Consider the following 13,854-nt stretch of genomic DNA (forward strand, 5'->3'; position numbering starts at 1 on the left):
AGTACAAAGGCGACTCCCATTCCATCATCGGATGCAAGCAAAAGGAAGGGGAAAGCGTAAGAGAGTACTTCACATGGTTTACAAATGCCACGTTGGACGTACCGGGTCATGACGAGGGCCTTATAGCAGGAGCTTTCACGTGGGGACTCCTCCCCGGCCCTCTGTCACAAAAACTCATGGGCAAAAAACCACAGACAAGAGCCGAGCTAAAGGAAAGGGTGGAAAGATATTTAAGACAGGAGGAAGGCGAAGCAGCAAAGCAAGCATACTTAAATGTCATGGCCACCAAGCGTTCTAACCCAACCTACACAGAAACATCTGGGGGAAGCAGGCACTTCAGACAAGGTCACTTCGGACGAGGAAGGAGACCACTGGGTCGCTTCAGGCCGTTCGTCAAGGACGACAGATGGGGTCGTCGTCCAGACGTATACGTGGTTGCGGACAAGCAGCAAGAGAGAGCGCACCAAAAGGACGGTACTGCGAATACTACAAAAGCAAAACACATGACACTACCAACTGCTCGGTCCTTAAAAAAGAAATGGAGGAGAAAAAGCTCAAGGGAGATCTTGTGGAGGTAGCACGCAGCCTGCGCGTCAAGTTTGACGCAGAAAACGCCAAAGGAGTCCCGAAAGAAGGTACTCAGCCCAAAGAAATATTCATGATACGAGCCAAGAGAAGCAGACACGAAGGAACTGCACATCAGGAGAACCTCATGCCCATGACACAAGAGCTCACATTCTCGGCACAAGATCCCAGACCCGAAGGCTGTACAGGTGATAACCCTCTCATAATACAGGCCTCTATTAAAGACGTGGTCATACACAGAGTGTATATCGACACAGGTAGTTCCGCAGACATCATCTACGAGCATTGCTTCCGCCTCCTTCCAGATAGGTGGAAGGACGGCCTGAGACCTACAACGGGAAGATTGGTCGGATTCACGGGACACAGTCTATGGCCGCTAGGCATGATCCACCTCCCTCTTACACTGACCAGTCATGACAAGCAACGAAGGAAAACAGTCCTGGTCGATTTCGTTGTGATCTGAGATTCAGCAGAGCATAATATCATTCTGGGGAGGCCAGCTTTGCTCAAATTAGGCGCGATTCCGTCCACAATGCACGGGATAGTGAAGTTCAACACTAGCGGAGGTCCGACCACAATCCTGGCCACACCGCCAAGGCAACTGCAGTGCTATACGATTATACAACCAGCCGAGATAACAAGAGAAACCAAAAAAGCACGAGGTGAATCGGCATACGAGAAAGAGGTGGTCAATGAAGAACACCTTGATCAGACAGTCAGCATCGGTCGCAACCTTCCAGGGCACACCAGGCGGGCATTCGTCGATCTCCTCAGGCGATACAAGCACATATTTGTGTGGACTCCCACAGACATGGTAGGCGTAGACCGGAAAATCATTGAACATAAACTCATGATTAAACCGGGTACAAATGAGGTCAAACAGAAAAAGAGGGTCCAGGGGGGAGACCGTAATAGGGCGATCAACGTGGAGGTGGCTAAGCTGGCAAAGGCAGGGATCCTGAGGGAAGCAGTTTTCCCAACTTGGATAGCCAATCCTGTCATGGTACGAAAACATGACGGATCATGGCGCATGTGCATCGATTTCTCCGACCTTAACAAGGCATGCCCTAAAATATTGCTACCTTCTCCCGGAAATTGACCAGAAGGTAGAATCACTACAAGGTTTCAAATTAAAATGTTTTCTGGATGCGTATAAAGGGTATCACCAGATCCTGATGAGTAAGGACGACAAGGAGAAAACAGCTTTCTACACCGACCATGTCACATTTTGCTACACCAAAATGCCCTCTAGTTTAAAAAACGCGGGGGCAACATACCAACGCCTGGTCGACTCCATGTTCTCAAGCCAGATTGGGAGAAACATTGAAGTATATATCGACGATATGGTCATTAAAAGTGAGGATGAGGTAAAGATGTTGCAGGATATCGAAGAGACTTTCAAGACGTTGGAGAAAGCAAGGATGAAGCTAAACCCGAGCAAGTGCACGTTTGGGGTGGAGGAAGGCCAGTTCCTAGGATACTATGTTACCAGACAAGGCATCCAGCCCAGCCCAACAAAAGTGGACGAGTTCATGGAAACACCACCCCCAAGTACTCTAAGGGACGCACAAGGCCTGAATGGGAAAATCACGGCGCTCGGTAGGTTCATTTCAAAGTTAGCTGAAAAGGCTATGCCGCTATTCAACACATTGAAAGGCTGTATCGAGAAAAGTAACTTTCAGTGGACAACGGCGGCAGAGGAAGCACTCCAAGGAATCAAGGAAGCTTTACACAAACTATCCATGTTAGCTAGCCCCATGCTGGGTGAGATATTGCAGGTATACCTCTCAACTTCAGCCGAAGCCATATCCTCTGTACTAGTTGTGGAAAGAGAAGGGGAACAGAACCCAGTATACTTCGTGAGCAGAGCGTTACAAGGCCCTGAACTTAATTATCCTACCCTGGAAAAGCTGGTACTAGCGCTGATCTATGATGCGAGACAGTTGAGACGGTATTTTTAGGCCCACCAAATAGAGGTGCTGACGAATTGCCCGATTAAACAAATCTTGCTCAAGCCCGAAACCTCAGGAAGACTCGCAAAATGGGCGATCGAATTGGGTGAACACGATATTAGCTACCGGCTAAGGACAAGCATCAAAGGGCAGGCGCTGGCAGATTTTCTACTTGAAATCCCAGGGGAAGGAGATGTAATCAAAGAAGGAGTCATGGCGGTAAAAGAAATCCCAGAGGGAAATAGAAAATAGGCGTTGTACACCGACGAAGCATCCAGCAGGGAGGGCTCGGGGGCTGGCCTAATCTTAACCAGCCCGGAAGGAGAAGAGGTTACGTATGCCCTCCATTTCGACTTCCACACCTCAAATAATGAGGCGGAGTACGAGGCATTGCTCACCGGCTTAAGCCTGGCCAAACAAATGGGGGCGGAGGCCGTAGCTGCGCTGACAGACTCAATACTGGCTGCCAACCAGGTTAATGGAAGCTTTGAGACAAGAGACAAAAGAATGGAGAGATACGTTAAGACAGTACGACAGCTTACCAAATCCTTTAAGGATTTCACTATCAAGCAAATCCCAAGGAGCGAGAATAGGAGAGCAGACGCCCTAAGCAAACTGGCATCGACATGTTTTGATCACTTATCAAAGAAAGTTTTGGTCGCGGTGCTCAAGGAAAGGAGCATAGAGGAACGGCAGGTAAGCACACTCACGATGGCGGGACCCACATGGATGACCCCACTAATAGACTACTTACAGCAAGGCGTCCTACCTGATAGCCATGACGAAGCCAGAAGAATACGCATAAAGGCACCCTCATACGCTCTAATTGTGGGGGAGCTATACCGGAAATGGTTCACAACCCCATGACTAAGATGCGTGGACGAGATCAAAGGGAAAGAGGCGTTGCGGGAAAGGTGCTCCGGATGGGGATCTACTGGCCCACCGTGCACCAGGACGCAGCAGAGCTGACAAAAGCATGTGGGGAGTGCCAAGCGTTCTCCCAGGTCCAAGAGAATCCACTGGCGCCCTTATCCAATTGTCTAGCCCCAGGTCATTCTATCAGTGGGGAATAGATATTGTGGGACCATTCCCAGAAGCGCCAGGAAGGTTAAAATATATGGTCGTGGCTGTGGACTATTTTACGAAATGGATCGAAGCAGAACCGTTGGCATGCATAACAGGAAGGCACATGATCAAGTTTGTTTGGAAGAATATCATGACTAGGTTTGGCACACCTCAAACGTTGATAAGTGACAATGGGCTTCAGTTTGCTAAAAACCCGTTCAAGGAGTGGTGCGCTAGCAAGGGGATAAATCAGCGATTCACATCAGTGGCACACCCACAAGCAAACGGACAGACAGAAGTATCCAATAGAACCATTGTGAACGGGATTAAGAAGCGGTTAGGAAAGGCCAAAGGAAACTGGGCGGAAGAGATACCGACGGTGCTATGGTCATATAGGACCACCCCGCGAACAGGCACGCGGGAGACACCATTCAGTTTGACATACGGAGAGGAGGCAATGCTTCCAGTGGAGGTGATGATAGGCACGCTAAGGACAAGCCATACCGATGAAGAAGCCAATTCCCGAGACCTGAGGCTGAACTTAGATATCCTCGAGGAAAAGCGAGAGAAGGCGAGCATACGCCAGGCGGCATACAAACGTGCGACAGAAAGATATTACAATCAAAGAGTCAAGGAAAAAGCATTTAAAGTGGGAGAGTATGTGCTAAGAAAGAACGAGGCAAGTCGGGCTCACCCTCAGGGCAAGCTAGGACCCGTATGGGAGGGTCCATACAATGTTGTAGAAGCAAACCAAAATGGGACGTACATGCTAGAAACAATGGAAGGAAGACAAATTCCAAGAACGTGGAACGCAAGGAATTTGAGGAAATTCTACTTCTAGAAGAAAGCTTCCACAAGAAAGCAGCGAAGTTGGAGAACGCACTGTTGGATAAGCCGAGTGTCAAAACGCAAAAAACCAAGATCAAAGCACGAGTGCATGAGCACTAAAGAAGGTCTTGATACTCGATGTGTTTAAAAGCCTCGTACTCAGTGTAAAAATCTAACAATTAAAATGATGAAATTCGTACTTAGTGTACTGAACTCTTAATGATTAACGCAAGTAATGCTCAATACATTTAAGTCTTAAATGTTGGCGTATTAAATTATAATGCTTAGCGCATTCAACAATAATACTTAGTGTATTAAGATACTCAGTATATTAAAACCCAGTGCATTCAGCCTTAATGCTTAGAGTATTAAGCCTTATGATCAACGCAAAAAGGGCTCAATACACCGGCTGATGTAGACGCTTAGTGCGTCAAATTAGTCGAGGCCTTACCCTTATGTTCAGCACAAGGTCGATCGCTTAGTGCGTGGCCCTGTAGCACTAATAAATTTAGCAACTTATGAAGTAGTAAACACATAGCAATTACACATATCATCAAATATCACAGCAAGGATAGCATCGCCAACATACAAAAGCTAAAACAACCACACGCGAGAGTTCAAGACATAAACAAACAAACAAAATCTTCACACCCCATAGGGGTAGCACACGAAACCTACATCATACCATCACCATCATCATCTTCACCCCCTTCGGCATTAGCGTCATCACCTCCACGCACAGCAGCATCTTCTGCGTTCTCAACAATGTCATCAACACGAACTGGCTCAGGAACAACATTATCACACGCATCAATCAGACAAACGTTGGCGCCCAAACGATCGCCAACACCCCCACCACCATCACTTTCGTTAACGTCTCCGCCGCCGCCACCAACAGAGCTTTTACCATGATCAATTCCATCATTACCATCCACCACATCTTCAGGAGTACCATCAGAACCAGAGAAAGCACAAAGATCACGAACCCCCTGCATGTCCAATTCGCCTAGCCCCAATAATGAAGCATGATCCATACTAGCCAATGCTAAAAGAGCCTCGTTGACACTAGTAACGGGGCCAGCAGCAGGGGTATCCACAAGACCTGGGTGACCAGCAGTGACCAGAGCAGCACGCACAGATTCAGCTCCGACAACAAAGGCAGCGTGACGAATGAGACTCACCGCCCCCGTAAACTCCGGATGCTCGATTAGCTTATCCACAACTCGCACGAGCCCCACCTGTAATAACCAGTTCAGATCACGCTGGGTCACATTCACACTCAATTTCAAGTCAACGACCACCCTATCATGATCAGATGTGTCGCGCTCAAGGCTTTCGACCTGAATCATCAAACCCTCGTTAACCTGAGAAAGAGAATCAACTTTGGCCTCCAAACCGGACCTGAGTTCCTCCATCGCAGCTTTTTCAGAAGCCAGAAGTTGATACCTTTACTCTGCACGCTGCAAATCACCAGTAAGTTCTGAAATACGCTGCTCAAACCCAGTTACATGGGCCCCACAGCCGGCATGCACAACTTCCATCTCATTGAGCGTCTGAATGCGTCGAGCCCCAGCAACAAGATAAAACATGGCTTGCGCAGCAACGCAGATCATGTTATGGGACAAGGCAGGACTGCCCATAGCCTCCATATCAGCAGCAGTAGCAGGAGTAAAGGCATGCCGGACAAACTCCAAAGCATTAGCGCGAACAGAGAGACGAGACTCATTGTTCAGACTCCAGGTGGGGACAAAAGGAGAAGGACCTGAAGAACCTCCACCTAAGCTATTGATGGGAGAAACATGGGTGGGATCCGGGTCATGAAGATCCTTTGAAGGGGAAGAACTGGAAGAAACGGGGGGAACAACTAAAGTAGGAACTACAGGCTATTTATGCGCCTCACTCATCCCTTCAGACTGATGAACCTCATCATCAGGGATAACAACAACGGGTGACGGTGACGAGGAGATTGAGCTCAGAAGGTGCGAGAAGCTACGCCTGGTTTGAATCCGCTTGGCAACGTAAGATGCACCGCTCATAGTCTTGCCCATGGCCAACACAGCCTTCCGCTTGGCTTGCAGTCGCCGGACATCAGCAATAATGTCATCTTTGCTGTCTTCGTCACCCTCGATGGAAGTAGCATAAACACCACCTAAAGGCATAACGGAGGAGAGTGGGTTAACTGCAAGAGGATCTCCCCCGGCAGACGGCGGATCCCCGCTTGCCGACGGAGGAGTTGGCATAGCGGCAGTAAGAACAAGCTGATCCAAACGGCGAGGGGGGGGAAGACGATCGACCAAATCCACTTCCCGATACTCCAATTTACCCCTGTAGCGTTTTCGAAGCACCTCATCCATAGACAGAGGGGATTCGTTACCAGGGGAATTCAAGGCATTATGAAAAATCAAAAAGGGAAGATATTCAGATGATAAAACCCTAACCTTGATAAACAAAGCAAGAACGCAGACACTTACCATCCACGACGAGGAAGAAAACCGCCATTTTACCACGACGCCTCCAAGACGGGCTCATTCCCACACCAGAGAGAAGGGCCTCAGAATAATCCTCGGGGGACACTTGGATGTTCTTGAGAAAATCAGCCACGCCTTGGTTATGGGGAAAGAGTTTGGGGGTAGTATCATCAAAAGTGTTGGCATGATAGCGCCCGCTACCCACTAAGCCCTGGTTAACCCAAAACCACCTATCTTGCCAGTTTTTGGGCGTTCGGCCGTCAGGCACTAGGGTATGCCCTCCCCGACGAACGGAAAACGTGAACTTATCACCGGTGCAACAAAAGCGAAAGAAGTATTTGAACACGAAGTAATCAGGAAGATAACCGTTAGCCCGACAAATCATCTCAAAAGCAACAACCTTGTTTACAGCGTTGGGCGTTAGCATTTGAACGCTGCAACCATCTTTCTGGAGCACCTCCTCCTGGAAGTCAGTCAAGGGGAGACGAAGACCGGCATCTAGGGTTTTTTGGTAGATTCCGACTTTTCCAGGAGGGGGGGAAAGTATAGAAGAACCTGGCGAAGGAAACTCCACACCATCAAGAGAAGTAAGGCCATAAGTGGTTTCGAGAAATGAGTACTCAGAAGGAGAAGGCACAATGCCTGGGGGACTCGCCATGAAAAGAAATGAAAGAAAATGGAGTTGAGGAGGAAGGGTAGAAAGAAAGAAGAAACGTAGATAAGAAGGCATGATAAGTACCCTTATAAGGAAACGGAAAGAGCGGGATATTCAAAATGTCTGACACGCTGACGTAACCGCTAGCCATCATGAGCGGTCACGTCGCCATTAAAATCAGAACGGCGAACGAACAGGGAAGCAACACATGTAAAGTAACAAAGCCCAGAACGTCGTATCTAGCAGCGCAACGCTACGGCTACTGGACTGGGGGACTTGATGACGTGCCTAAGCCGGCACGGAAGAGTCACCCAGGAGCCCCAAGATACCTGGCGCCCCGGCCGAGCCAGGAGGAGCGAGCTCAGTGCCCGCCAGCGCCCCTAAGAGCAGGGCGCCTCAGCGAAAGGCTCAGTGCCCGCCAGCGCCCCTAAGAGCAGGGCGCCCCGGCAAAGGGCTCGCGCCCGCCAGTGACGCTCCCAATATCAAGACAAAGGATACGGTCAAGCGACAAGGCAAAGGGTCAGAGCATTACCGCCGGAGCCAATAGCAGTACTCTGACATAAAGAGACGCACAATCCTCCAATTAGCACCTCTGACCTTGTCCCCTAAAAGCGACCCTGTCTCGTACGGACGAGCAGGATCGCTAGGTATAAAAGGGCGCACTCAGGAGCCCTAAAGGTAAGCGGTCTTCTCTAAGAGCAACCCATCTTCTATAACCCAAGGACACCATCTAACTTGACCGTCGGAGCGTTCTTCCGGGAGCCTCCTCCCGGGAAATGGCTGACGGCTGTTCTTTCGTGTGGCCTTTGCAGATACCTTCCAATACCAGATCAGAGAGCAAGCTGAAGGTCGAGGTTGAGGTCGCATCACTTCTCATTCTATAAAAAGAAATAGAAACTATAACATTTATTATAAAATCCATCAAAACATATATCTATTTATTCAAAAGTCAAAACACAGAAAGTCAAAAGATACAAAGAAAATAGAATCTTGAGTACATAAACTTACAATTTTTTAAGTATTAAAAAACATTAATGAAAGCTTCACATAACACCATGTAAGTAGCCTTCGGTCGAAACAAATGACACCACCAACACAACACCAGGCGGAAAAACTTTACCATTCTTCTTAAACCGCATACCCATCACTATCAAAAGAGCACCGGATAAACCAATTCCAACACCCGATGCAAACACAGGACTCACTGAAAGTTAAAGATTTCTGGCTTCCACTCTTCAAAAACCCCAACCAAGACGGAAATTAAAGATTTATGGCTTCCTGTTCTTATGGTTTAAGATCTAAGTTACATGTTTAACATTTTGATTTAATGTCTAGCATCCTACAACCATATAACAGAACTGAAAGATAAACAACTTTCACAGCACTTATGCATCAATTGATAACAGAATTGAAGAATATCGCTAGGAAAAAAATCGACAGCAAAGGACGGATCGACAACAGGAAAAAGACGACACAGTGATGTTTCTACTTTACAACTCTTACGCATCAATTGATAAATTCAGTAAACCAACAAATTTTTCCAAACAGAAACCAGAGAAAAGAAACAAGAATAAAGCTAAGAAAAGAAATCGACAGCAGCAAAAAAAGACGATAACAGGAAAAAAAGAACAAAAAACGAACCTGGCAGTGGGGTCGACGGTCTCCGGCCGGTGTCTTCACACGGGAGAAGGCGGCGAGCAGTGGAGGAGAGTTGCAGGTCTCGCTTAGGTTAAAGGAACGATCGACTGATGGAGGCGTATGTGATGTGTGTGATTAGGTTAAAGGGTACATTGATCAATTTCTTGAAATGGTGAAATAAGGATTTTTTTTTTTTTGGTACTCATCTATGTACCCTTTCTTTTAATAATTTCCATTATATACCCTCTTTCTTCTGGTGGTTTTAATTTTTTGATTTTTGGAGTTTTTTTTTTTTGTTTTTCATTTTTGTATTTTTTTTTTTTGTATTTAATAATTAAATAAATAAATTTATTCAATAGTCAAATTATTGATTAAATACGTGAAAAAGATTTAAGAAGCTCACCCAAAAGCATCTATTATAACTAAGAGATAAATATAAAATATAAACTAAAATTCAAAATAAAGGGAAGTGATTCGTACATAATGTTTTTTTTTCTTCTTCTCTTTCCTTCCCCGTCCGAATAAATCAATGACAATCATATTGAAACCTTTCGTAGGGGTGGTTTATATAACATACTAAATCAATAAATCTACAACAATTGAATCATATGGCGAATTTTAAAACTGATCAGGTTTGTTTTTTTCTTTATAGTTTTGTATATTAATACATTGAGGCAATTTGCAAACTGACCAGATATGTATTTTATTTGTCAGGTGTCTAACACCCGTGAAAATTTGAAGGAGTGGGTTGACCATGTGCAAATTGACTAGGTATCGATTATTGCATATTAACTTTTTTAATTATTAGAATAATTACAGTTTATATCATTATGAATAATTACGGTTAATGAAGTCGACAATCGGTCCATGCACACTCACTTGTATTGTTATATATATAAGTTTGTAAACTCTTAAATCATCTTTATAAATCCACCAACATTTAATAATGATTAAAGCGAATAACAACTGTAAATAAATAACCCACAAAAACATATGTTTTTTTTTAAACAACAAATAATTAATAAAGACATATGTAGCCTAGTATAGTAGCTCATAGATTAAATTAATGAGAAAAGCATACCTTCTTCCATCAAAATGTTGACACGTCTAAAGGCATAACCCTCTTCATATCCTTATGTCGCCTAGGAGTGTTCACGTGACAGTTCGGCTCGGATAGTAATAAAATTATGAACCGTCACAACGGGGCGGGTACCTGACATGCACTAACCGAAACCGAACCGAATTATACAAAAAAACGAATCGAACCGAACCGAACCGTGTGAAGACAGGTAACCACGGTTCGGTTCACGGGTACCCGCTAAATATAAAAAATTGATACCATTAATCAAAAAATACAATTTACAAGTCATCACAAAAATAAGAAAAGTTGTTCATGTTTAAATTACACATTATAATTTATATAATAACTTATAATAATAAAATTAACCATGAACAAAGTCCTAAAGTGTGGATTGAGTTTTGTTTGGTCATTAAATTGTATGCCGTATGCATGTGGATCAATTAAAAAACAATGTTGATTGTTGATGGATGTGGAATATGGAACGATATTCTTTTATATATATATATATATATATATATATATAGTCGGTTTTTCGGTTTCGGTTTATTTCGTTTCCGGTTTTTTCGATTTTGGATTGGCCGGATCGGCTCGGTTTTTCGATTTTGCGGTTTTTTTCACATCATTTTCACCAATATGGATAAGTTGTATAGTCCTCCTTTCTTTCCACAGAATTACGACAGAGAAACAAGGTGGACGACTGGAGAGTAACCACCCAGCTCTACCGGAAAGTTACTACCCATCGGAAAAACGATGATGGGAAGCCACATTCAAGAATTGTCTTGTCACCGACCATCGTTTTGTCAATAATGGTGGTCCAAGAAGGGTCTCTTTCTCTCTCTCTCTCTCTCTCTCTCTCTCTCTCTCTCTCTCTCTCTCTCTCTCTTCGGCGCTGGTGTACCCGAAGAAGGTGGTCGGTGCTAAAACTAGCCCCGATACCCTCTATACCCTTCAATCTATCTCTACCTTCCTCGTGATTTTGTTTCTCACGACACCACAGATAGAGGCTACCGGGAAACAAACCAGCGAGCCATCGAGGTGGCCTTCAATTCTTCCTCAAGCAAACCCTCTTCCCGATCTCTCTCTATTCCTCTCCGATCTACACTTCTTCTGGTTCCAGTGTTCTTCTGAAGAGGTAATCGGAGACCATGAACCGTCTCCTTCGTTGCTACCTCTTTTTAATGGAGCTCCATCTCGCACACTCTCTCATCTATCCTCTCTATCTATTTCATCTTCACTTTTTCTCTGTTTCCCTCTCACAATTAGCGTCGCATGTATATTGGTCAAAGATACGATTTTTGTGGCAAGTATCATCACCCTTTTCATCGTGTTTCAGAGTACAGGGCTCGTTTCTTGATAAAAAAATCATGCAGCTGCTAAAGCTGCATAAGAAAGATACGATCGAAAGACACGATCCATGTTTTGTTCTTACACTAAAGTTACAGTAATGGTCCTTGAGTTTTTCCTTTATTACCTATTCAACCCCATGTCAAGATTTCATTTCATGAGTGGTTAATAAAATTTCCACTCTACGCCCCTTACCACTTGTTAATCTTTATTTAAATAATTTTTAAAATCTTATTTTCATTGTAGTTTCCACGTTTAACAACATAATACTAATTTAAATGTCAAAAAAAAAAAACACCTTAGATAATAATTAAACCCTTTAACTAAATTTTAATATAAATAAACCATGTTAATAATATTTTAAAATATCACTTTAATACTAGAACGTCTAGCCATAAATAATGGGTATACCTAATTAATACATTAAGACAATGTACTTTCATACAACTACAATTGTCTTTTGACAATTTTCACCATCCTCATGGTTGTGGATCATCATTCGATCCGGGCCTTGAGTTATAAGATCATGGATAAACATAGTCCTAATATGGATACTTAGGTATTTTGTGCATTATTTCCATTAAAGTGCACATTAGGGATCTCTTATGTAATAGTTCCCTTTAAGTGCACACCATGGTTTCTTGTGCACTAATTACATTTAAGTGGACACATACACGCGATTGATCATTTGCAATTTTTACCACTCTTGAGGGTCATCATCTTTATTTTGCAATAAAATGTATTTTTTTTATAATAATTATGAAATACTTTAGAGTATTTCATACTAGATTATGTGCCTCTCTAAGTGTTGTACGTTTCAAAGTTAATGCATTAAGGTTTGGGTTGGTAGAGGGGGTAGCAGAACCAGCTTTGGTCCCATTAGAAGAGGATCCATCATGGGGCTAGCCCTTGTGGCTCTTAGAAGGAGTCTTCCTCTTCTTCCCTTTACCTTGCCCAATAACCAAGACAGGGGCAGCAGTAGTAGGAGTTGATGCAATAGATTTTCCCTTTAGACTACTCTCAGCAGTCCTTAGCAGGTCTTGAAGCTTGCTCAAAGTGACATCCTCCTTGTTCATGTGATAGGTCATATGAAACTAGTCGTAGCAAGGAGGTAAAGAGTGTAGGATTATGTCAATCGCTAACTCTTCGTCGAAGTTGACATTCAGCTTCAGCAAGCGGTCCACGAATCTCTGCATCTTCTGCAAGTGGGCCGTGATGGACTCTCCATCCTTCATTTTGGTAGTGATCATCGACGCGAAGATCTCGTACCTTTCCTGCCTGGCACTTTGATGGTACATTTCCATCAAATCTTGGTGCATTTCATAGGGATAGAAGTCCTCGTAGCACTTTTGGAGTTCAGCAGTCATTGTAGCGATCATGATACACAACACCTTTGTCGCGTCTCTTTCATGTGCCTCGTAGGCTGCTATTTCTTCAAGAGTAGCAGTATTGATGTTAACCTCCTTAAGCTCCTTATCGAGAACATACTCTTTGTCCTCGTATCGAGTCACCATTCGTATGTTACGAATCCAATCGTTGAAGTTGGTGCCATTGAAAATCACTCTCCCACAAAGGTTCATGAGAGAGAAGGAGCCAGAAGAGTTTGAGCCAGAAGCGTTGTTGTTTGGAGTAGACATTTGAAAAGAAAAAAGACAAAGTTTTGATTAGATATGAATCCCCAATTAAACACCCAGATGAGAAATTAGGGCTAGGACCCAACACAATTATTCACAATTCAGAAAAGGGATGCCGTAATCTAATTACAAATAATTTGAAGGTAGGAAAATGACGATTTACCAATTTTCACCATGAAAAACGAAAAAGAACTTTAAGTTTTAAATGAGTTAAAATTCCTAGATTCTTTTGAGATTCATTGAACTTTTCAATGACATGTTTAAATCTCGATTATGTCCTTCAAGTTTGTGACTAGGATACCGGGGATCACAAACAAGGTGTGAATAACCATGCAAACGTGCTTGGTGCTCTCGATGTCATTTACCACCTAACCAATGTGACGGTTAACCACACACGCTCCACTAGTCTATGATAAACATCGAGCCACCCTTTGCCACCCAAGCTAGTATCAAATTAGTGTGACGATTAGTCACGCACGCTCCACTAACGACTTGGCAAGGTGCAAAGTGCAATTTCATGGAATAGCATACATTTTCATATTTTTCCTAAAGTAACTAAGATTGAGAATTTTGTAAAAACATTTAGTTACTTTATATAATCATT

The sequence above is a fragment of the Lactuca virosa genome, chromosome 4, assembly GCF_052849685.1.
Source record: "Lactuca virosa cultivar CGN04683 chromosome 4, Lactuca_virosa_CGN04683_v6, whole genome shotgun sequence".
NCBI lineage: Eukaryota > Viridiplantae > Streptophyta > Magnoliopsida > Asterales > Asteraceae > Lactuca > Lactuca virosa.